The sequence below is a fragment of the Colletes latitarsis genome, chromosome 9 (genome assembly GCF_051014445.1).
Source record: "Colletes latitarsis isolate SP2378_abdomen chromosome 9, iyColLati1, whole genome shotgun sequence".
Classification (NCBI taxonomy): Eukaryota; Metazoa; Arthropoda; class Insecta; order Hymenoptera; family Colletidae; genus Colletes; species Colletes latitarsis.
The window spans coordinates 10897951-10922829 of record NC_135142.1 but is presented as its reverse complement, the minus strand read 5'-3'; positions in this window follow the sequence as shown (position 1 = coordinate 10922829).

The following is a 24879-nucleotide window of genomic DNA, read 5'->3' as shown; positions in this document are numbered from 1 at the left end:
GTTGTTGGCCAGATCCTGGGGTTTTTTCGTGTTTGCATCACGTAGTAATGTGGTAACACACTGAAGCTGTCAATTAAACCTGGTTTCGATCAATATTTTAGAGGATAACACCGGTTAGGTCTGGGTTAGGTCTGGGTTATGCCCGCATCTGGCTCATGATTTTGCCTTCTTCGCATACTTGTTGGCCAGATCCTGGGTTTTTTTCGTGTTTGAATCACGTAGTAATGTGGTAACACACTGAAGCTGTCAATTAAACCTGGTTTCGATCAATATTCTAGAGGATAACACCGGTTAGGTCTGGGTTAGGTCTGGGATATGCGCGCATCAGGCTTATACTTTCATCCTTTCGCAAACTTGTTGGCCAGATCCTGGGTTTTTTTCGTGTTTGAATCACGTAGTAATGTGGTAACACACTGAAGCTGTCAATTAAACCTGGTTTCGATCAATATTTCAGAGGATAACACCGGTCAGGTCTGGGTTAGGTCTAGGAAATGCGCGCATCTGGCTTATACTTTCGCGTTCTTCGCATACTTGTTGGCCAGATCCTGAGTTTTTTTCGTGTTTGAAACACGTAGGAATGTGGTAACACACTGAAGCAGTCAATTAAACCTGGCTTCGATCAATATTTTAGAGGATAACACCGGTTAGGTCTGGGTTAGGTCCGGGATATGCCCGCATCTGGCTCATGATTTTGCCTTCTTCGCATACTTGTTGGCCAGATCCTGGGTTTTTTTCGTGTTTGAATCACGTAGTAATGTGGTAACACACTGAAGCTGTCAATTAAACATGGTTTCGATGAATATTTTAGAGGATAACACCGGTTAGGTCTGGGTTAGGTCTGGGATATGCGCGCATCTGGCTTATACTTTCACCTTTATCGCAAACTTGTTGGCCAGATCCTGGGTTTTTTCCGTGTTTGATCACGTAGTAATGAGGTAACACACTGAAGCAGTCAATAAAACCTGGTTTCGATCAATATTTTAGAGGATAACACCGGTTAGGTCTGGGTTAGGTCTGGGATTTGCGCGCGTCTGGCTTACGCTTTCGCCTTTTTCGCAAACTTGTTGGCCAGATCCTGGGTATTTTCCGTATTTAAAACACGTAGTGTTGTGGTAACACACTGAAGCAGTCAATTAAACCTGGTTTCGATCAATATTTCAGAGGATAACACCGGTTAGGTCTGGGTTAGGTCTGGTATATGCGCGCATCTGGCTTATACTTTCGCCTTTTACGCAAACTTGTTGGCTAGATCCTGGGTTTTTTTCGGGTTTGAATGACGCAGTAATGTGGTACCACACTGAAGCAGTCAATTAAACCTGGTTTCGATCAATATTTTAGAGGATAACACCGGTTAGGTCTGGGTTAGGTCTGGGTTATGCCCGCATCTGGCTCATGATTTTCCCTTCTTCGCATACTTGTTGGCCAGATCCTGGGTTTTTTTCGTGTTTGAATCACGTAGTAATGTGGTAATACACTGAAGCAGTCAATTAAACCTGGTTTCGATCAATATTTCAGAGGATAACTCCGGTTAGGTCTGGGTTAAGTCTGGGTTATGCCCGCATCTGGCTCATGATTTTGCCTTCTTCGCATACTTGTTGGCCAGATCCTGGGTTTTTTTCGTGTTTGAATCACGTAGTAATGTGGTAATACACTGAAGCAGTCAATAAAACCTGGTTTCGATCAATATATTAGAGGATAACACCGGTTAGGTCTGGGTTAGGTCTGGATAATGCCCGCATCTGGCTCATGATTTTGCTTTCTTCGCATACTTGTTGCCCAGATCCTGGGGTTTTTTCGTGTTTGAATCACGTAGTAATGTGGTAACACACTGAAGCAGTCAATTAAACCTGGTTTCGATCAATATTTCAGAGGATAACACCGGTTAGGTCTGGGTTAGGTCTGGGTTATGCCCGCATCTGGCTCATGATTTTGCCTTCTTCGCATACTTGTTGGCCAGATCCTGGGTTTTTTTCGTGTTTGAATCACGTAGTAATGTGGTAATACACTGAAGCAGTCAATAAAACCTGGTTTCGATCAATATATTAGAGGATAACACCGGTTAGGTCTGGGTTAGGTCTGGGATTTGCGCGCATCTGGCTTATACTTTCGCCTTCTTCGCAAACTTGTTGGCCAGATCCTGGGTATTTTTCGTGTTTGAATCACGTAGTAATGTGGTAACACACTGAAGCAGTCAATTAAACCTGGTTTCGATCAATATTTCAGAGGATAACACCGGTTAGGTCTGGGTTAGGTCTGGGATATGCGCGAATCTGGCTTATGCTTTCGCCTTTTTCGCAAACTTGTTGGCCAGATCCTAGGTTTTTTTCGTGTTTCAATCACGTAGTAATGTGGTAACACACTGAGGCAGTCTATTAAACCTGGATTCGGACAGTATTTTAGAGGATATCACCGGTTAGGTCTGGGTTAGGTCTGGGTTATGCCCGCATCTGGCTCATGATTTTGCCTTCTTCGCATACTTGTTGGCTAGATCTTGGGTTTTTTTCGTGTTTGAATCACGTAGTAATGTGGTAACACACTGAAGCTGTCAATTAAACCTGGTTTCGATCAATATTATAGAGGATAACACCGGTTAGGTCTGGGTTAGGTCTGGGTTATGCCCGCATCTGGCTTATACTTTCACCTTTATCGCAAACTTGTTGGCCAGATCCTGGGTTTTTTCCGTGTTTGATCACGTAGTAATGTGGTAACACACTGAAGCAGTCAATAAAACCTGGTTTCGATCAATATTTCAGAGGATAACACCGGTTAGGTCTGGGTTAGGTCCGGGATATGCCCGCATCTGGCTCATGATTTTGCCTTCTTCGCATACTTGTTGGCCAGTTCCTGGGTTTTTTTCGTGTTTGAATCACGTAGTAATGTGGTAACACACTGAAGCTGTCAATTAAACCTGGTTTCGATCAATATTTTAGAGGATAACACCGGTTAGGTCTGGGTTAGGTCCGGGATATGCGCGCATCTGGCTTATACTTTCGCCTTTTTCGCAAACTTGTTGGCCAGATCCTAGGTTTTTTTCGTGTTTCAATCACGTAGTAATGTGGTAACACACTGAGGCAGTCTATTAAACCTGGATTCGGACAGTATTTTAGAGGATATCACCGGTTAGGTCTGGGTTAGGTCTGGGTTATGCCCGCATCTGGCTCATGATTTTGCCTTCTTCGCATACTTGTTGGCTAGATCTTGGGTTTTTTTCGTGTTTGAATCACGTAGTAATGTGGTAACACACTGAAGCTGTCAATTAAACCTGGTTTCGATCAATATTATAGACGATAACACCGGTTAGGTCTGGGTTAGGGCTGGGTTATGCCCGCATCTGGCTTATACTTTCACCTTTATCGCAAACTTGTTGGCCAGATCCTGGGTTTTTTCCGTGTTTGATCACGTAGTAATGTGGTAACACACTGAAGCAGTCAATAAAACCTGGTTTCGATCAATATTTCAGAGGATAACACCGGTTAGGTCTGGGTTAGGTCCGGGATATGCCCGCATCTGGCTCATGATTTTGCCTTCTTCGCATACTTGTTGGTCAGATCCTGGGTTTTTTTCGTGTTTGAATCACGTAGTAATGTGGTAACACACTGAAGCAGTCAATTAAACCTGGTTACGATCAGTATTTCAGAGGATAACACCGGTTAGGTCTGGGTTAGGTCTGGGATAAGCGCGCATCTGGCTTATACTTTCGCCTTTTTCGCAAACTTGTTGGCCAGATCCTGGGTATTTTCCGTGTTTGAATCACGTAGTAATGTGGTAATACACTGAAGCAGTCAATAAAACCTGGTTTCGATCAATATTTTAGAGGATAACACCGGTTAGGTCTGGGTTAGGTCTGGGTTATGCCCGCATCTGGCTCATGATTTTGCCTTCTTCGCATACTTGTTGGTCAGATCCTGGGTTTTTTCCGTGTTTGATCTCGTAGTAATGTGGTAACACACTGAAGCAGTCAATAAAACCTGGTTTCGATCAATATTTTAGAGGATAACACCGGTTAGGTCTGGGTTAGGTCTGGGTTATGCCCGCATCTTGCTCATGATTCTGCCTTCTTCGCATACTTGTTGGCCAGATCCTGGGTTTTTTTCGTGTCTGAATCACGTAGTAATGTGGTAATACACTGAAGCAGTCAATAAAACCTGGTTTCGATCAATATTTTAGAGGATAACACCGGTTAGGTCTGGGTTAGGTCTGGGTTATGCGCGCATCTGGCTCATGATTTTGCCTTCTTCGCATACTTGTTGGCCAGATCCTGGGGTTTTTTCGTGTTTGAATCACGTAGTAATGTGGTAACACCCTGAAGCAGTCAATTAAACCTGGTTTCGATCGATATTTTAGAGGATAACACCGGTTAGGTCTGGGTTAGATCTGGTTATGCCCGCATCTGGCTCGTGATTTTGCCTTCTTCGCATACTTGTTGGCTAGATCTTGGGTTTTTTTCGTGTTTGAATCACGTAGGAATGTGGTAACACACTGAAGCAGTCAATTAAACGTGGTTTCGATCAATATTTTAGAGGATAACACCGGTTAGGTCTGGGTTAGATCTGGGTTATGCCCGCATCTGGCTCATGATTTTGCCTTCTTCGCATACTTGTTGGCTAGATCTTGGGTTTTTTTCGTGTTTGAATCACGTAGGAATGTGGTAACACACTGAAGCTGTCAATTAAACCTGGTTTCGATCAATATTTTAGAGGATAACACCGGTTAGGTCTGGGTTAGGTCTGGGATTTGCGCGCATCTGGCTTATACTTTCGCCTTTTTCGCAAACTTGTTGGCCAGATCCTGGGTATTTTCCGTGTTTGAATCACGTAGGAATGTGGTAACACACTGAAGCAGTCAATTAAACCTGGTTTCGATCAATAATTCAGAGGATAACACCGGTTAGGTCTGGGTTAGGTCTGGGTTATACCCGCATCTGGCTCATGATTTTGCCTTCTTCGCATACTTGTTGGCCAGATCCTGGGTTTTTTCCGTGTTTGAATCACGTAGTAGTGTGGTAACACACTGAAGCAGTCAATTAAACCTGGTTTCGATCAATATTTTACAGGATAACACCGGTTAGGTCTGGGTTAGGTCTGGGTTATGCCCGCATCTGGCTCATGATTTTGCCTTCTTCGCATACTTGTTGGCCAGATCCTGGGGTTTTTTCGTGTTTGAATCACGTAGTAATGTGGTAACACACTGAAGCAGTCAATTAAACCTGGTTTCGATCAATATTTTAGAGGATAACACCGGTTAGGTCTGGGATAGGTCCGGGATATGCCCGCATCTGGCTTATACTTTCGCATTTTTCGCAAACTTGTTGGCTAGATCCTGGGTTTTTTTCCGGTTTGAATAACGCAGTAATGTGGTACCACACTGAAGCAGTCAATTAAACCTGGTTTCGATCAATATTTCAGAGGATAACACCGGTTAGGTCTGGGTTAGGTCCGGGATATGCCCGCATCTGGCTCATGATTTTGCCTTCTTCGCATACATGTTGGCCAGATCCTGGGTTTTTTTCGTGTTTGAATCACGTAGTAATGTGGTACCACACTGAAGCAGTCAATTAAACCTGGTTTCGATCAATATTTTAGAGGATAACACCGGTTAGGTCTGGGTTAGATCTGGGTTATGCCCGCATCTGGCTCATGATTTTGCCTTCTTCGCATACTTGTTGGCTAGATCTTGGGTTTTTTTCGTGTTTGAATCACGTAGGAATGTGGTAACACACTGAAGCAGTCAATAAAACCTGGCTTCGATCAATATTTCAGAGGATAACACCGGTTAGGTCTGGGTTAGGTCTGGGTTATGCGCGCATCTGGCTCATGATTTTGCCTTCTTCGCATACTTGTTGGCCAGATCCTGGGGTTTTTCCGTGTTTGAATCACGTAGTAATGTGGTAACACCCTGAAGCAGTCAATTAAACCTGGTTTCGATCGATATTTTAGAGGATAACACCGGTTAGGTCTGGGTTAGATCTGGGTTATGCCCGCATCTGGCTCATGATTTTGCCTTCTTCGCATACTTGTTGGCAAGATCTTGGGTTTTTTTCGTGTTTGAATCACGTAGGAATGTGGTAACACACTGAAGCAGTCAATTAAACCTGGTTTCGATCAATATTTTAGAGGATAACACCGGTTAGGTCTGGGTTAGGTCTGGGATTTGCGCGCATCTGGCTTATACTTTCGCCTTTTTCGCAAACTTGTTGGCCAGATCCTGGGTATTTTCCGTGTTTGAATCACGTAGGAATGTGGTAACACACTGAAGCAGTCAATTAAACCTGGTTTCGATCAATAATTCAGAGGATAACACCGGTTAGGTCTGGGGTAGGTCTGGGTTATGCCCCCATCTGGCTCATGATTTTGCCTTCTTCGCATACTTGTTGGCCAGATCCTGGGTTTTTTCCGTGTTTGAATCACGTAGTAATGTGGTAACACACTGAAGCAGTCAATTAAACCTGGTTTCGATCAATATTTTACAGGATAACACCGGTTAGGTCTGGGTTAGGTCTGGGTTATGCCCGCATCTGGCTCATGATTTTGCCTTCTTCGCATACATGTTGGCCAGATCCTGGGGTTTTTCCGTGTTTGAATCACGTAGTAATGTGGTAACACCCTGAAGCAGTCAATTAAACCTGGTTTCGATCGATATTTTAGAGGATAACACCGGTTAGGTCTGGGTTAGATCTGGGTTATGCCCGCATCTGGCTCATGATTTTGCCTTCTTCGCATACTTGTTGGCAAGATCTTGGGTTTTTTTCGTGTTTGAATCACGTAGGAATGTGGTAACACACTGAAGCAGTCAATTAAACCTGGTTTCGATCAATATTTTAGAGGATAACACCGGTTAGGTCTGGGTTAGGTCTGGGATTTGCGCGCATCTGGCTTATACTTTCGCCTTTTTCGCAAACTTGTTGGCCAGATCCTGGGTATTTTCCGTGTTTGAATCACGTAGGAATGTGGTAACACACTGAAGCAGTCAATTAAACCTGGTTTCGATCAATAATTCAGAGGATAACACCGGTTAGGTCTGGGGTAGGTCTGGGTTATGCCCCCATCTGGCTCATGATTTTGCCTTCTTCGCATACTTGTTGGCCAGATCCTGGGTTTTTTCCGTGTTTGAATCACGTAGTAATGTGGTAACACACTGAAGCAGTCAATTAAACCTGGTTTTGATCAATATTTTACAGGATAACACCGGTTAGGTCTGGGTTAGGTCTGGGTTATGCCCGCATCTGGCTCATGATTTTGCCTTCTTCGCATACATGTTGGCCAGATCCTGGGGTTTTTTCGTGTTTGAATCACGTAGTAATGTGGTAACACACTGAAGCAGTCAATTAAACCTGGTTTCGATCAATATTTTAGAGGATAACACCGGTTAGGTCTGGGATAGGTCCGGGATATGCCCGCATCTGGCTTATACTTTCGCCTTTTTCGCAAACTTGTTGGCTAGATCCTGGGTTTTGTTTCCGGTTTGAATAACGCAGTAATGTGGTACCACACTGAAGCAGTCAATTAAACCTGGTTTCGATCAATATTTCAGAGGATAACACCGGTTAGGTCTGGGTTAGGTCCGGGATATGCCCGCATCTGGCTCATGATTTTGCCTTCTTCGCATACATGTTGGCCAGATCCTGGGTTTTTTTCGTGTTTGAATCACGTAGTAATGTGGTACCACACTGAAGCAGTCAATTAAACCTGGTTTCGATCAATATTTTAGAGGATAACACCGGTTAGGTCTGGGTTAGATCTGGGTTATGCCCGCATCTGGCTCATGATTTTGCCTTCTTCGCATACTTGTTGGCTAGATCTTGGGTTTTTTTCGTGTTTGAATCACGTAGGAATGTGGTAACACACTGAAGCAGTCAATTAAACCTGGTTTCGGTCAATATCTTAGAGGATAACACCGGTTAGGTCTGGGTTAGGTCCGGGATATGCCCGCATCTGGCTCATGATTTTGCCTTCTTCGCATAGTTGTTGGCCAGATCCTGGGTTTTTTTCGTGTTTGAATCACGTAGTAATGTGGTAACACACTGAAGCTGTCAATTAAACCTGGTTTCGATCAATATTTTAGAGGATAACACCGGTTAGGTCTGGGTTAGGTCTGGGTTATGCCCGCATCTGGCTCATGATTTTGCCTTCTTCGCATACTTGTTGGCCAGATCCTGGGTTTTTTTCGTGTTTGAATCACGTAGCAATGTGGTAATACACTGAAGCAGTCAATAAAACCTGGTTTCGATCAATATATTAGAGGATAACACCGGTTAGGTCTGGGTTAGGTCTGGATAATGCCCGCATCTGGCTCATGATTTTGCCTTCTTCGCATACTTGTTGGCCAGATCCTCGGGTTTTTTCGTGTTTGAATCACGTAGTAATGTGGTAACACACTGAAGCAGTCAATTAAACCTGGTTTCGATCAATATTTTAGAGGATAACACCGGTTAGGTCTGGGATAGGTCCGGCATATGCCCGCATCTGGCTCATGATTTTGCCTTCTTCGCATACTTGTTTGCCGGATCCTGGGTTTTTTTCGGGTTTGAATCACGTAGGAATGTGGTAACACACTGAAGCTGTCAATTAAACCTGGTTTCGATCAATATTTTAGAGGATAACGCCGGTTAGGTCTGGGTTAGGTCTGGGTTATGCCCGCATCTGGCTCATGATTTTGCCTTCTTCGCATACTTGTTGGCCAGATCCTGGGTTTTTTTCGTGTTTGAATCACGTAGCAATGTGGTAATACACTGAAGCAGTCAATAAAACCTGGTTTCGATCAATATATTAGTGGATAACACCGGTTAGGTCTGGGTTAGGTCTGGATAATGCCCGCATCTGGCTCATGATTTTGCCTTCTTCGCATACTTGTTGGCCAGATCCTGGGGTTTTTTCGTGTTTGAATCACGTAGTAATGTGGTAACACACTGAAGCAGTCAATTAAACTTGGTTTCGATCAATATTTTAGAGGATAACACCGGTTAGGTCTGGGATAGGTTGGGGATATGCCCGCATCTGGCTCATGATTTTGCCTTCTTCGCATACTTGTTGGCCAGATCCTGGGTTTTTTTCGTGTTTGAATCACGTAGTAATGTGGTAACACACTGAAGCAGTCAATTAAACCTGGTTTCGATCAATATTTTAGAGGATAACACCGGTTAGGTCTGGGATAGGTCCGGCATATGCCCGCATCTGGCTCATGATTTTGCCTTCTTCGCATACTTGTTTGCCGGATCCTGGGTTTTTTTCGTGTTTGAATCACGTAGTAATGTGGTAACACACTGAAGCAGTCAATTAAACCTGGTTTCGATCAATATTTCAGAGGATAACACCGGTTAGGTCTGGGTTAGGTCTGGGTTATGCCCGCATCTGGCTCATGATTTTGCCTTCTTCGCATACTTGTTGGCCAGATCCTGGGTTTTTTTCGTGTTTGAATCACGTAGTAATGTGGTAACACACTGAAGCAGTCAATTAAACTTGGTTTCGATCAATATTTTAGAGGATAACACCGGTTAGGTCTGGGATAGGTTGGGGATATGCCCGCATCTGGCTCATGATTTTGCCTTCTTCGCATACTTGTTGGCCAGATCCTGGGTTTTTTTCGTGTTTGAATCACGTAGTAATGTGGTAACACACTGAAGCAGTCAATTAAACCTGGTTTCGATCAATATTTCAGAGGATAACACCGGTTAGGTCTGGGTTAGGTCTGGGTTATGCCCGCATCTGGCTCATGATTTTGCCTTCTTCGCATACTTGTTGGCCAGATCCTGGGTTTTTTTCGTGTTTGAATCACGTAGCAATGTGGTAATACACTGAAGCAGTCAATAAAACCTGGTTTCGATCAATATATTAGTGGATAACACCGGTTAGGTCTGGGTTAGGTCTGGATAATGCCCGCATCTGGCTCATGATTTTGCCTTCTTCGCATACTTGTTGGCCAGATCCTGGGGTTTTTTCGTGTTTGAATCACGTAGTAATGTGGTAACACACTGAAGCAGTCAATTAAACTTGGTTTCGATCAATATTTTAGAGGATAACACCGGTTAGGTCTGGGATAGGTTGGGGATATGCCCGCATCTGGCTCATGATTTTGCCTTCTTCGCATACTTGTTGGCCAGATCCTGGGTTTTTTTCGTGTTTGAATCACGTAGTAATGTGGTAACACACTGAAGCAGTCAATTAAACCTGGTTTCGATCAATATTTTAGAGGATAACACCGGTTAGGTCTGGGATAGGTCCGGCATATGCCCGCATCTGGCTCATGATTTTGCCTTCTTCGCATACTTGTTTGCCGGATCCTGGGTTTTTTTCGGGTTTGAATCACGTAGGAATGTGGTAACACACTGAAGCTGTCAATTAAACCTGGTTTCGATCAATATTTTAGAGGATAACGCCGGTTAGGTCCGGGTTAGGTCTGGGATATGCGCGCATCTGGCTTATACTTTCGCCTTTTTCGCAAACTTGTTGGCCAGATCCTGGGTTTTTTCCGTGTTTGATCACGTAGTAATGTGGTAACACACTGAAGCAGTCAATAAAACCTGGTTTCGATCAATATTTTGGAGGATAACACCGGTTAGGTCTGGGTTAGGTCTGGGATTTGCGCGCATCTGGCTTACGCTTTCGCCTTTTTCGCAAACTTGTTGGCCAGATCCTGGGTATTTTCCGTTTTTGAAACACGTAGTGTTGTGGTAACACACTGAAGCTGTCAATTAAACCTGGTTTCGATCAATATTTCAGAGGATAACACCGGTTAGGTCTGGGTTAGGTCTGGGATATGCGCGCATCTGGCTTATACTTTCGCCTTTTACGCAAACTTGTTGGCTAGATCCTGGGTTTTTTCGGGTTTGAATAACGCAGTAATGTGGTACCACACTGAAGCAGTCAATTAAACCTGGTTTCGATCAATATTTTAGAGGATAACACCGGTTAGGTCTGGGTTTGGTCTGGGTTATGCCCGCATCTGGCTCATGATTTTGCCTTCTTCGCATACTTGTTGGCCAGATCCTGGGTTTTTTTCGTGTTTGAATCACGTAGTAATGTGGTAATACACTGAAGCAGTCAATTAAACCTGGTTTCGATCAATATTTTAGAGGATAACACCGGTTAGGTCTGGGTTAGGTCTGGGTTATGCCCGCATGTGGCTCATGATTTTGCCTTCTTCGCATACTTGTTGGCCAGATCCTGGGTTTTTTTCGTGTTTGAGTCACGTAGTAATGTGGTAACACACTGAAGCAGTCAATTAAACCTGGTTTCGATCAATATTTCAGAGGATAACACCGGTTAGGTCTGGGTTAGGTCTGGGTTATGCCCGCATCTGGCTCATGATTTTGCCTTCTTCGCATACTTGTTGGCCAGATCCTGGGTTTTTTTCGTGTTTGAATCACGTAGCAATGTGGTAATACACTGAAGCAGTCAATAAAACCTGGTTTCGATCAATATATTAGAGGATAACACCGGTTAGGTCTGGGTTAGGTCTGGATAATGCCCGCATCTGGCTCATGATTTTGCCTTCTTCGCATACTTGTTGGCCAGATCCTCGGGTTTTTTCGTGTTTGAATCACGTAGTAATGTGGTAACACACTGAAGCAGTCAATTAAACTTGGTTTCGATCAATATTTTAGAGGATAACACCGGTTAGGTCTGGGATAGGTTGGGGATATGCCCGCATCTGGCTCATGATTTTGCCTTCTTCGCATACTTGTTGGCCAGATCCTGGGTTTTTTTCGTGTTTGAATCACGTAGTAATGTGGTAACACACTGAAGCAGTCAATTAAACCTGGTTTCGATCAATATTTCAGAGGATAACACCGGTTAGGTCTGGGTTAGGTCTGGGTTATGCCCGCATCTGGCTCATGATTTTGCCTTCTTCGCATACTTGTTGGCCAGATCCTGGGTTTTTTTCGTGTTTGAATCACGTAGCAATGTGGTAATACACTGAAGCAGTCAATAAAACCTGGTTTCGATCAATATATTAGTGGATAACACCGGTTAGGTCTGGGTTAGGTCTGGATAATGCCCGCATCTGGCTCATGATTTTGCCTTCTTCGCATACTTGTTGGCCAGATCCTGGGGTTTTTTCGTGTTTGAATCACGTAGTAATGTGGTAACACACTGAAGCAGTCAATTAAACTTGGTTTCGATCAATATTTTAGAGGATAACACCGGTTAGGTCTGGGATAGGTTGGGGATATGCCCGCATCTGGCTCATGATTTTGCCTTCTTCGCATACTTGTTGGCCAGATCCTGGGTTTTTTTCGTGTTTGAATCACGTAGTAATGTGGTAACACACTGAAGCAGTCAATTAAACCTGGTTTCGATCAATATTTTAGAGGATAACACCGGTTAGGTCTGGGATAGGTCCGGCATATGGCCGCATCTGGCTCATGATTTTGCCTTCTTCGCATACTTGTTTGCCGGATCCTGGGTTTTTTTCGGGTTTGAATCACGTAGGAATGTGGTAACACACTGAAGCTGTCAATTAAACCTGGTTTCGATCAATATTTTAGAGGATAACGCCGGTTAGGTCTGGGTTAGGTCTGGGATATGCGCGCATCTGGCTTATACTTTCGCCTTTTTCGCAAACTTGTTGGCCAGATCCTGGGTATTTTCCGTGTTTGAATCACGTAGTAATGTGGTGATACACTGATGCAGTCAATAAAACCTGGTTTCGATCAATATTTCAGATGATAACACCGGTTAGGTCTGGGATAGGTCCGTGACATGCCCGCATCTGGCTCATGATTTTGCCTTCTTCGCATACTTGTTGCCAGATCCTGGGGTTTTTTCGTGTTTGAATCACGTAGTAATGTGGTAACACACTGAACCAGTCAATTAAACATGGTTTCGATCAATATTTTAGAGGATAACACCGGTTAGGTCTGGGATAGGTCCGGGATATGCCCGCATCTGGCTCATGATTTTGCCTTCATCGCATACTTGTTGGCCAGATCCTGGGTTTTTTTCGTGTTTGAATCACGTAGTAATGTGGTAACACACTGAAGCAGTCAATTAAACCTGGTTTCGATCAATATTTCAGAGGATAACACCGGTTAGGCCTGGGTTAGGTCCGGGATATGCCCGCATCTGGCTCATGATTTTGCCTTCTTCGCATACTTGTTGGCCAGATCCTGGGTTTTTTTCGTGTTTGAATAACGTAGTAATGTGGTAACACACTGAAGCTGTCAATTAAACCTGGTTTCGATCAATATTTTAGAGGATAACACCGGTTAGGTCTGGGATAGGTCCGGGATATGCCCGCATCTGGCTCATGATTTTGCCTTCATCGCATACTTGTTGGCCAGATCCTGGGTTTTTTTCGTGTTTGAATCACGTAGTAATGTGGTAACACACTGAAGCAGTCAATTAAACCTGGTTTCGATCAATATTTCAGAGGATAACACCGGTTAGGCCTGGGTTAGGTCCGGGATATGCCCGCATCTGGCTCATGATTTTGCCTTCTTCGCATACTTGTTGGCCAGATCCTGGGTTTTTTTCGTGTTTGAATAACGTAGTAATGTGGTAACACACTGAAGCTGTCAATTAAACCTGGTTTCGATCAATATTTTAGAGGATAACACCGGTTAGGTCTGGGTAAGGTCTGGGTTATGCCCGCATCTGGCTCATGATTTTGCCTTCATCGCATACTTGATGGCCAGATCCTGGGTTTTTTCCGTGTTTGAATCACGTAGTAATGTGGTAACACACTGAAGCAGTCAATTAAACCTGGTTTCGATCGATATTTTAGAGGATAACACCGGTTAGGTCTGGGTTAGGTCTGGGATATGCGCTCATCTGGCTTATACTTTCGCCTTTTTCGCAAACTTGTTGGCTAGATCCTGGGTTTTTTTAGGGTTTGAATAACGCAGTAATGTGGTACCACACTGAAGCAGTCAATTAAACCTGGTTTCGACGAATATTTTAGAGGATAACACCGGTTAGGTCTGGGTTAGGTCTGGGATATGCGCGCATCTGGCTTATACTTTCACCTTTTTCGTAAGCTTGTTGGCCAGATCCTGGGTTTTTTCCGTGTTTGAATCACGTAGTAATGTGGTAACACACTGAAGCAGTCAATAAACCTGGTTTCGATCAATATTTCAGAGGATAACACGGGTTAGGTCTGGGTTAGGTCTGGGAAATGCGCGCATCTGGCTTATACTTTCGCCTTTTTCGCAAACTTGTTGGCCAGATCCTGGGTTTTTTTCATGTTTGAATCACGTAGTAATGTGGTAACACACTGAAGCAGTCAATTAAACCTGGTTTCGATCAATATTTCAGAGGATGACACCGGTTAGGTCTGGGTTAGGTCTGCGATATGCGCGCATCTGGCTTATGCTTTCGCCTTTTTCGCAAACTTGTTGGCCAGATCCTGTGTTTTTTCCGTGTTTGAATCACGTAGTAATGTTGTACCACACTGAGGCAGTCAATTAAACCTGGATTCGTACAGTATTTTAGAGGATAACACCGGTTAGGTCTGGGTGAGGTCTGGGTTATGCCCGCATCTGGCTCATGATTTTGCCTTCTTCGCATACTTGTTGGCCAGATCCTGGGTTTTTTTCGTGTTTGAATCACGTAGTAATGTGGTAATACACTGAAGCAGTCAATAAAACCTGGTTTCGATCAATATTTTAAAGGATAACACCGGTTAGGTCTGGGTTAGGTCTGGGTTATGCCCGCATCTGCCTCATGATTTTGCCTTCTTCGCATACTTGTTGGCCAGATCCTGGGGTTTTTTCGTGTTTGAATCACGTAGTAATGTGTTAACACACTGAAGCAGTCAATTAAACCTGGTTTCGATCAATATTTTAGAGGATAACACCGGTTAGGTCTGGGTTAGGTCTGGGTTATGCCCGCATCTGGCTCATGATTTTGCCTTCTTCGCATACTTGTTGGCCAGATCCTGGGTATTTTCCGTGTTTGAATCACGTAGTAACGTGGTAACACACTGAAGCAGTCAATTAAACCTGGTTTCGATCAATATTTGGAGGATAACACCGGTTAGGTCTGGGTTAGTTCTGGGTTATGCCCGCATCTGGCTCATGATTTTGCCTTCTTCGCATACTTGTTGGCCAGATCCTGGGTTTTTTTCGTGTTTGAATCACGTAGTAATGTGGTAATACACTGAAGCAGTCAATTAAACCTGGTTTCGATCAATATTTTAGAGGATAACACCGGTTAGGTCTGGGTTAGGTCTGGGTTATGCCCGCATCTGGCTCATGATTTTGCCTTCTTCGCATACTTGTTGGCCAGATCCTGGGTTTTTTTCGTGTTTGAATCACGTAGTAATGTGGTAACACACTGAAGCAGTCAATTAAACCTGGTTTCGAGCAATATTTTAGAGGATATCACCGGTTAGGTCTGGGCTAGGTCTGGGTTATGCCCGCATCTGGCTCATGATTTTGCCTTCTTCGCATACTTGTTGGTCAGATCTTGGGTTTTTTTCGTGTTTGAATCACGTAGTAATGTGGTAACACACTGAAGCAGTCAATTAAACCTGGTTTAGATCAATATTTCAGAGGATAACACCGGTTAGGTCTGGGTTAGGTCCGCGATATGCCCGCATCTGGCTCATGATTTTGCCTTCTTCGCATACTTGTTGGCCAGATCCTGGGTTTTTTTCGTGTTTGAATCACGTAGTAATGTGGTAACACACTGAGGCAGTCTATTAAACCTGGTTTCGATCAATATTTTAGAGGATAACACCGGTTAGGTCTGGGATAGGTTGGGGATATGCCCGCATCTGGCTCATGATTTTGCCTTCTTCGCATACTTGTTGGCCAGATCCTGGGGTTTTTTCGTGTTTGAATCACGTAGTAATATGTTAATACACTGAAGCAGTCAATTAAACCTGGTTTCGATCAATATTTTAGAGGATAACACCGGTTAGGTCTGGGTTAGGTCTGGGATATGCGCGCATCTGGCTTATGCTTTCGCCTTTTTCGCAAACTTGTTGGCCAGATCCTGGGTTTTTTTCGTGTTTGAATCACGTAGTAATGTTGTACCACACTGAGGCAGTCAATTAAAACCTCGATTCGTACAGTATTTTAGAGGATAACACCGGTTAGGTCTGGGTGAGGTCTGGGTTATGCCCGCATCTGGCTCATGATTTTGCCTTCTTCGCATACTTGTTGGCCAGATCCTGGGTTTTTTTCGTGTTTGAATCACGTAGTAATGTGGTAATACACTGAAGCAGTCAATAAAACCTGGTTTCGATCAATATTTTAGAGGATAACACCGGTTAGGTCTGGGTTAGGTCTGGGTTATGCCCGCATCTGGCTCATGATTTTGCCTTCTTCGCATACTTGTTGGCCAGATCCTGGGGTTTTTTCGTGTTTGAATCACGTAGTAATGTGGTAACACACTGAAGCAGTCAATTAAACCTGGTTTCGATCAATATTTTAGAGGATAACGCCGGTTAGGTCTGGGTTAGGTCTAGGTTATGCCCGCATCTGGCTCATGATTTTGCCTTCTTCGCATACTTGTTGGCCAGATCCTGGGGTTTTTTCGTGTTTGAATCACGTAGTAATGTGTTAACACACTGAAGCAGTCAATTAAACCTGGTTTCGATCAATATTTTAGAGGATAACAACGGTTAGGTCTGGGTTAGGTCTGGGATTTGCCCGCATCTGGCTTATACTTTCGCCTTTTTCGCAAACTTGTTGGCCAGATCCTGGGTATTTTCCGTGTTTGAATCACGTAGTAATGTGGTAACACACTGAAGCAGTCAATTAAACCTGGTTTCGATCAATATTTTAGAGGATAACACCGGTTAGGTCTGGGACAGGTCCGGGATATGCCCGCATCTGGCTCATGATTTTGCCTTCATCGCATACTTGTTGGCCAGATCCTGGGTTTTTTTCGTGTTTGAATCACGTAGTAATGTGGTACCACACTGAAGCAGTCAATTAAACCTGGTTTCGACGAATATTTTAGAGGATAACACCGGCTAGGTCTGGGTTAGGTCTGGGATATGCGCGCATCTGGCTTATACTTTCGCCTTTTTCGCAAACTTGTTGGCTAGATCCTGGGTTTTTTTCGGGTTTGAATAACGCAGTAATGTGGTACCACACTGAAGCAGTCAATTAAACCTGGTTTCGATCAATATTTTAGAGGATAACGCCGGTTAGGTCTGGGTTAGGTCTGGGTTATGCCCGCATCTGGCTCATGATTTTGCCTTCTTCGCATACTTGTTGGCCAGATCCTGGGTTTTTTCCGTGTTTGAATCACGTAGTAATGTGGTAACACACTGAAGCAGTCAATTAAACCTGGTTTCGATCAATTTTTTAGAGGATAACACCCGTTAGGTCTGGGTTAGGTCTGGGTTATGCCCGCATCTGGCTCATGATTTTGCCTTCTTCGCATACTTGTTGGCCAGATCCTGGGTTTTTTTCGTGTTTGAATCACGTAGTAATGAGGTAATACACTGAAGAAGTCAATTAAACCTGGTTTCGATCAATATTTTAGAGGATAACACCGGTTAGGTCTGGGTTAGGTCTGGGATATGCGCGCATCTGGCTTATACTTTCGCCTTTTTCGCAAACTTGTTGGCCAGATCCTGGATTTTTTCCGCGTTTGAATCTCGTAGTAATGTTGTACCACACTGAGGCAGTCAATTAAACCTGGATTCGGACATTATTTTAGAGGATAACACCGGTTAGGTCTGGGTTAGGTCTGGGTTATGCCCGCATCTGGCTCATGATTTTGCCTTCTTCGCATACTTGTTGGCCAGATCCTGGGTTTTTTTCGTGTTTGAATCACGTAGTAATGTGGTAACACACTGAAGCAGTCAATTAAATCTGGTTTCAATCAATATTTTAGAGGATAACACCGGTTAGGTCTGGGTTAGGTCTGGGTTATGCCCGCATCTGGCTCATGATTTTGCCTTCATCGCATACTTGTTGGCCAGATCCTGGGTTTTTTTCGTGTTTGAATCACGTAGTAATGTGGTAACACACTGAAGCAGTCAATTAAACCTGGTTTCGATCAATATTTAAGAGGATAACACCGGTTAGGTCTGGGTTAGGTCTGGGTTATGCCCGCATCTGGCTCATGATTTTGCCTTCTTCGCATACTTGTTGGCCAGATCCTGGGATTTTTTCGTGTTTGAATCACGTAGTAATGTGGTAATACACTGAAGCAGTCAATTAAACCTGGTTTCGATCAATATTTCAGAGGATAACACCGGTTAGGTCTGGGTTAGGTCTGGGAAATGCGCGCATCTGGCTTATTCTTTCGCCTTCTTCGCATACTTCTTGGCCAGATCCTGGGTTTTTTTCGTGTTTGAATCACGTAGGAATGTGGTAACACACTGAAGCAGTCAATTAAACCTGGTTACGATCAATATTTTAGAGGATAACACCGGTTAGGTCTGGGTTAGGTCCGGGATATGCCCGCATCTGGCTCATGATTTTGCCTTCTTCGCATACTTGTTGGCCAGATCCTGGGTTTTTTTCGTGTTTGAATCACGTAGTAATGTGGTAACACACTGTAGCTGCCAATTAAACCTGGTTTCGATCAATATTTTAGAGGATAACAACGGTTAGGTCTGGGATTTGCGCGCATCTGGCTTATACTTTCGCCTTTTTCGCAAACTTGTTGGCCAGATCCTGGGTATTTTCCGTGTTTGAAACACGTTGTAATGTGGTAACACACTCAAGCAGTCAATTAAACCTGGTTTCGATCAATATTTCAGAGGATAACACCGGTTAGGTCTGGGTTAGGTCTGGGTTATGCCCGCATCTGGCTCATGATTTTGCCTTCTTCGCATACTTGTTGGCCAGATCCTGGGTTTTTTTCGTGTTTGAATCACGTAGGAATGTGGTAACACACTGAAGCAGTCAATTAAACCTGGTTTCGATCAATATTTTAGAGGATAACACCGGTTAGGTCTGGGTTAGGTCTGGGATATGCGCGCATCTGGCTTATACTTTCGCCTTTTTCGCAAACTTGTTGGCTAGATCCTGGGTTTTTTTCGTGTTTGAATCACGTAGTAATGTGGTAACACACTGAAGCAGTCAATTAAACCTGGTTTCGATCAATATTTTAGAGGATAACACCGGTTAGGTCTGGGTTAGGTCTGGGTTATGCCCGCATCTGGCTCATGATTTTGCCTTCTTCGCATACTTGTTGGCCAGAGCCTGGGTATTTTCCGTGTTTGAATCCCGTAGTAATGTGGTAACACACTGAAGCAGTCAATTAAACCTGGTTTCGATCAATATTTTAGAGGATAACACCGGTTAGGTCTGGGTTAGGTCTGGGTAATGTCCGCACCTGGCTCATGAATTTGCTTTCTTCGCATACTTGTTGGCCAGATCCTGGGTTTTTTTCGTGTTTGAATCACGTAGTAATGTGGTAACAAACTGAAGCAGTCAATAAAACCTGGTTTCGATCAATATTTTAGAGGATAACACCGGCTAGGTCTGGGTTAGGTCTGGGATTTGCGCGCATATGGCTTATACTTTCGCCTTTTTCGCAAACTTGTTGGCCAGATCCTGGGTATTTTCCGTGTTTGAAACACGTAGTAATGTGGTAACACACTGAAGCAGTCAATTAAACCTGGTTTCGATCAATATTTCAGAGGATAACACCGGTTAGGTCTGGGTTAGGTCTGGGATATGCGCGCATCTGGCTTATACTTTCGCCTTTTTCGCAAACTTGTTGGCTAGATCCTGGTTTTTTTTCGGGTTTGAATAACGCAGTAATGTGGTACCACACTGAAGCAGTCAATTAAACCTGGTTTCGATAAATATTTTAGAGAATAACGCCGGTTAGGTCTGGGTTAGGTCTGGGAAATGCGCGCATCTGGCTCATGATTTTGCCTTCTTCGCATACTTGTTGGCCAGATCCTGGGTTTTTTTCGTGTTTGAATCACGTAATAATGTGGTAACACACTGAAGCTGTCAATTAAACCTGGTGTCGATCAATATTTTAGAGGATAACACCGGTTAGGTCTGGGTTAGGTCTGGGTTATGCCCGCATCTGGCTCATGATTTTGCCTTCTTCGCATACTTGTTGGTCAGATCTTGGGTTTTTTTCGTGTTTGAATCACGTAGTAATGTGGTAACACACTGAAGCAGTCAATTAAACCTGGTTTCGATCAATATTTGGAGGATAACACCGGTTAGGTCTGGGTTAGGTCTGGGTTATGCCCGCATCTGGCTCATGATTTTGCCTTCTTCGCATACTTGTTGGCCAGATCCTGGGTATTTTCCGTGTTTGAATCACGTAGTAATGTGGTAACACACTGAAGCAGTCAATTAAACCTGGTTTCGATCAATATTTCAGAGGATAACACCGGTTAGGTCTGGGTTAGGTCTGGGTTATGCGCGCATCTGGCTTATACTTTCGCCTTTTTCGCAAACTTGTTGGCTAGATCCTGGGTTTTTTTCGGGTTTGAATAACGCAGTAATGTGGTACCACACTGAAGCAGTCAATTAAACCTGGTTTCGATCAATATTTTAGAGGATAACACCGGTTAGGTCTGGGTTAGGTCTGGGTAATGTCCGCACCTGGCTCATGAATTTGCTTTCTTCGCATACTTGTTGGCCAGATCCTGGGTTTTTTTCGTGTTTGAATCACGTAGTAATGTGGTAACAAACTGAAGCAGTCAATAAAACCTGGTTTCGATCAATATTTTAGAGGATAACACCGGCTAGGTCTGGGTTAGGTCTGGGATTTGCGCGCATATGGCTTATACTTTCGCCTTTTTCGCAAACTTGTTGGCCAGATCCTGGGTATTTTCCGTGTTTGAAACACGTAGTAATGTGGTAACACACTGAAGCAGTCAATTAAACCTGGTTTCGATCAATATTTCAGAGGATAACACCGGTTAGGTCTGGGTTAGGTCTGGGATATGCGCGCATCTGGCTTATACTTTCGCCTTTTTCGCAAACTTGTTGGCTAGATCCTGGTTTTTTTTCGGGTTTGAATAACGCAGTAATGTGGTACCACACTGAAGCAGTCAATTAAACCTGGTTTCGATAAATATTTTAGAGAATAACGCCGGTTAGGTCTGGGTTAGGTCTGGGAAATGCGCGCATCTGGCTCATGATTTTGCCTTCTTCGCATACTTGTTGGCCAGATCCTGGGTTTTTTTCGTGTTTGAATCACGTAATAATGTGGTAACACACTGAAGCTGTCAATTAAACCTGGTGTCGATCAATATTTTAGAGGATAACACCGGTTAGGTCTGGGTTAGGTCTGGGTTATGCCCGCATCTGGCTCATGATTTTGCCTTCTTCGCATACTTGTTGGTCAGATCTTGGGTTTTTTTCGTGTTTGAATCACGTAGTAATGTGGTAACACACTGAAGCAGTCAATTAAACCTGGTTTCGATCAATATTTGGAGGATAACACCGGTTAGGTCTGGGTTAGGTCTGGGTTATGCCCGCATCTGGCTCATGATTTTGCCTTCTTCGCATACTTGTTGACCAGATCCTGGGTATTTTCCGTGTTTGAATCACGTAGTAATGTGGTAACACACTGAAGCAGTCAATTAAACCTGGTTTCGATCAATATTTCAGAGGATAACACCGGTTAGGTCTGGGTTATGCGCGCATCTGGCTTATACTTTCGCCTTTTTCGCAAACTTGTTGGCTAGATCCTGGGTTTTTTTCGGGTTTGAATAACGCAGTAATGTGGTACCACACTGAAGCAGTCAATTAAACCTGGTTTCGATCAATATTTTAGAGGATAACGCCGGTTAGGTCTGGGATAGGTCTGGGTTATGCCCGCATCTGGCTCATGATTTTGCCTTCTTCGCATACTTGTTGGCCAGATCCTGGGGTTTTTTCGTGTTTGAATCACGTAGTAATGTGGTAACACACTGAAGCAGTCAATTAAACTTGGTTTCGATCAATATTTTAGAGGATAACACCGGTTAGGTCTGGGATAGGTTGGGGATATGCCCGCATCTGGCTCATGATTTTGCCTTCTTCGCATACTTGTTGGCCAGATCCTGGGTTTTTTTCGTGTTTGAATCACGTAGTAATGTGGTAACACACTGAAGCAGTCAATTAAACCTGGTTTCGATCAATATTTTAGAGGATAACACCGGTTAGGTCTGGGATAGGTGCGGCATATGCCCGCATCTGGCTCATGATTTTGCCTTCTTCGCATACTTGTTTGCCGGATCCTGGGCATTTTCCGTGTTTGAATCACGTAGTAATGTGGTGATACACTGATGCAGTCAATAAAACCTGGTTTCGATCAATATTTCAGATGATAACACCGGTTAGGTCTGGGATAGGTCCGTGACATGCCCGCATCTGGCTCATGATTTTGCCTTCTTCGCATACTTGTTGCCAGATCCTGGGGTTTTTTCGTGTTTGAATCACGTAGTAATGTGGTAACACACTGAACCAGTCAATTAAACATGGTTTCGATCAATATTTTAGAGGATAACACCGGTTAGCTCTGGGATAGGTCCGGGATATGCCCGCATCTGGCTCATGATTTTGCCTTCATCGCATACTTGTTGGCCAGATCCTGGGTTTTTTTCGTGTTTGAATCACGTAGTAATGTGGTAACACACTGAAGCAGTCAATTAAACCTGGTTTCGATCAATATTTCAGAGGATAACACCGGTTAGGCCTGGGTTAGGTCCGGGATATGCCCGCATCTGGCTCATGATTTTGCCTTCTTCGCATACTTGTTGGCCAGATCCTGGGTTTTTTTCGTGTTTGAATAACGTAGTAATGTGGTAACACACTGAAGCTGTCAATTAAACCTGGTTTCGATCAATATTTTAGAGGATAACACCGGTTAGGTCTGGGATAGGTCCGGGATATGCCCGCATCTGGCTCATGATTTTGCCTTCATCGCATACTTGTTGGCCAGATCCTGGGTTTTTTTCGTGTTTGAATCACGTAGTAATGTGGTAACACACTGAAGCGGTCAATTAAACCTGGTTTCGATCAATATTTCAGAGGATAACACCGGTTAGGCCTGGGTTAGGTCCGGGATATGCCCGCATCTGGCTCATGATTTTGCCTTCTTCGCATACTTGTTGGCCAGATCCTGGGTTTTTTTCGTGTTTGAATAACGTAGTAATGTGGTAACACACTGAAGCTGTCAATTAAACCTGGTTTCGATCAATATTTTAGAGGATAACACCGGTTAGGTCTGGGTAAGGTCTGGGTTATGCCCGCATCTGGCTCATGATTTTGCCTTCATCGCATACTTGATGGCCAGATCCTGGGTTTTTTCCGTGTTTGAATCACGTACTAATGTGGTAACACACTGAAGCAGTCAATTAAACCTGGTTTCGATCAATATTTTAGAGGATAACACCGGTTAGGTCTGGGTTAGGTCTGGGATATGCGCTCATCTGGCTTATACTTTCGCCTTTTTCGCAAACTTGTTGGCTAGATCCTGGGTTTTTTTAGGGTTTGAATAACGCAGTAATGTGGTACCACACTGAAGCAGTCAATTAAACCTGGTTTCGACGAATATTTTAGAGGATAACACCGGTTAGGTCTGGGTTAGGTCTGGGATATGCGCGCATCTGGCTTATACTTTCACCTTTTTCGCAAGCTTGTTGGCCAGATCCTGGGTTTTTTCCGTGTTTGAATCACGTAGTAATGTGGTAACACACTGAAGCAGTCAATAAACCTGGTTTCGATCAATATTTCAGAGGATAACACGGGTTAGGTCTGGGTTAGGTCTGGGAAATGCGCGCATCTGGCTTATACTTTCGCCTTTTTCGCAAACTTGTTGGCCAGATCCTGGGTTTTTTTCATGTTTGAATCACGTAGTAATGTGGTAACACACTGAAGCAGTCAATTAAACCTGGTTTCGATCAATATTTCAGAGGATGACACCGGTTAGGTCTGGGTTAGGTCTGCGATATGCGCGCATCTGGCTTATGCTTTCGCCTTTTTCGCAAACTTGTTGGCCAGATCCTGTGTTTTTTCCGTGTTTGAATCACGTAGTAATGTTGTACCACACTGAGGCAGTCAATTAAACCTGGATTCGTACAGTATTTTAGAGGATAACACCGGTTAGGTCTGGGTGAGGTCTGGGTTATGCCCGCATCTGGCTCATGATTTTGCCTTCTTCGCATACTTGTTGGCCAGATCCTGGGTTTTTTTCGTGTTTGAATCACGTAGTAATGTGGTAATACACTGAAGCAGTCAATAAAACCTGGTTTCGATCAATATTTTAAAGGATAACACCGGTTAGGTCTGGGTTAGGTCTGGGTTATGCCCGCATCTGCCTCATGATTTTGCCTTCTTCGCATACTTGTTGGCCAGATCCTGGGGTTTTTTCGTGTTTGAATCACGTAGTAATGTGTTAACACACTGAAGCAGTCAATTAAACCTGGTTTCGATCAATATTTTAGAGGATAACACCGGTTAGGTCTGGGTTAGGTCTGGGTTATGCCCGCATCTGGCTCATGATTTTGCCTTCTTCGCATACTTGTTGGCCAGATCCTGGGTATTTTCCGTGTTTGAATCACGTAGTAACGTGGTAACACACTGAAGCAGTCAATTAAACCTGGTTTCGATCAATATTTGGAGGATAACACCGGTTAGGTCTGGGTTAGTTCTGGGTTATGCCCGCATCTGGCTCATGATTTTGCCTTCTTCGCATACTTGTTGGCCAGATCCTGGGTTTTTTTCGTGTTTGAATCACGTAGTAATGTGGTAATACACTGAAGCAGTCAATTAAACCTGGTTTCGATCAATATTTTAGAGGATAACACCGGTTAGGTCTGGGTTAGGTCTGGGTTATGCCCGCATCTGGCTCATGATTTTGCCTTCTTCGCATACTTGTTGGCCAGATCCTGGGTTTTTTTCGTGTTTGAATCACGTAGTAATGTGGTAACACACTGAAGCAGTCAATTAAACCTGGTTTCGATCAATATTTTAGAGGATATCACCGGTTAGGTCTGGGCTAGGTCTGG